This window comes from Elephantulus edwardii, unplaced genomic scaffold, assembly GCF_000299155.1.
Source record: "Elephantulus edwardii isolate Elephantulus edwardi_28Jun2011 unplaced genomic scaffold, EleEdw1.0 scaffold00012, whole genome shotgun sequence".
In the NCBI taxonomy this organism is placed as follows: Eukaryota; Metazoa; Chordata; class Mammalia; order Macroscelidea; family Macroscelididae; genus Elephantulus; species Elephantulus edwardii.
In genome coordinates, this window is record NW_006399762.1 from 3,282,139 (window position 1) to 3,283,595 (window position 1,457).

At 38.4% G+C, this 1,457-nt stretch overlaps 1 protein-coding gene across 1 annotated transcript in view; it reads right to left on the minus strand.

Annotated features, from left to right (window-relative positions):
* KIAA1109 (KIAA1109 ortholog) overlaps positions 1–1,457 on the minus strand; it is a 249,312-nt gene that overhangs the window by 231,186 nt on the left and 16,669 nt on the right. The window lies entirely within an intron of this gene.

Genomic DNA, 1,457 nt, shown 5'->3' on the forward strand with positions numbered 1-1,457 from the left:
GAGTCTTCCTCCAATCCTGATGCAAGACTTCTCCGCATACAGCCCAGGCTCCAGATAATCTGTTCTGCATACAGATGAAAAAGGTATGGAAATAGGACACATCCCTGGTGTACACGTTTCCCAATTTTGAACCATGCAGTGTTCCCTTGCTCTGTTCTGATGACTTGCCTCCTGGTCCAAGTATAGGTTCTGCATTAGCACAATCAAGTGTTCTGGGATTCATATTCTTCTCAGAGTCAGCCACAGTTTGTTGTAATCCACACAGTCAAACACCTTTACATAGTCCATGAAACACAGATAAACATTCCTCTGTTATTCCCTGCTTTAAGCCAAGGTCCATCTAACATTAGCTATAAAATCCCTAGTACCACAACTCCTTCTAAAACCAGCCTGCACTGTGGTACTTCTCTGTCGATGTGCTACTCCAGTTGTTTTTGGATAATCTTCAGTAGAATCTTGTTTGCATGTGATATTAATGATATTGTTCAATAATTACCACATTCTGTAAGATCAACTTTCTTTGGAATGGGAATAAATACAGATCTCTTCCAGTTAGTTTGCCCTGTGGCTGTCCTCCAGATTTCTTGGCACAACTTGGTAAGCATATCCAGAAAAGAATCTGTTTGTTGAAATATGTCAATTGGTGTACCATCAAGTCCTGGGGCCTTGTTTCCTGCCAATTCTTTCAGAGCAGCTAGAACTTCCTCCTTCATCACCACAGGCTCTTACTCATACATTGTTTCATGAAATTATTCTGAGTCCACCGACTCCGTTTGGTACAATCACTTTGTATACTCTTTCCATCCTCTTTGAATACTTCCTGGACCATGTAATATTCTGCCCAAAGCATCCTTAAGTATTGCAACTCAAGGCTTGAATTTGTTCTTCAATTCCTTGAACCTAAGAAATGCTGAATGAGTTCGGCCCGTTTGATGACAGAAACAAATATAAGAAAACACATCACATGTCAGCCAAAGAAAGTTATTGTTTTGAGGTTGGATTTAAAGTTATTGTTTTGAGGTTGGATTTAAAGTTATTGTTTTGAGGTTGGATTTAACCAGCGTGTCAAAGTACAGATACATCTGTTTTAGAAGAACCTGTTTTTTAAAAAACATGGTACATGACACATACAAATACAAGAAGTAGCTTAAAGGCAAACAGCTGCATAAAAAGCAAATAAAAAAAAAATACACACTGTATGAAGTCACATAATATTTTAGAAACACAAAAACAAAATATTCACTTACGTATTAGTTGAACATGTGTCTATGTGTGCATACAAATCTTTTTTTCCCAATGCTAACAACAGCTATCAATGTGGAGTAAAGTAGGATTGATAAGTACTAGGAATGTTGTTGTTGTTGTTATGTGCCATCAAGTAGCTTGCGATTCATAGCGACTCTATGTACAACAGCCCTAAACTCCGCTCTGTCCTGTGCCAATCGCACTGTCTCTGA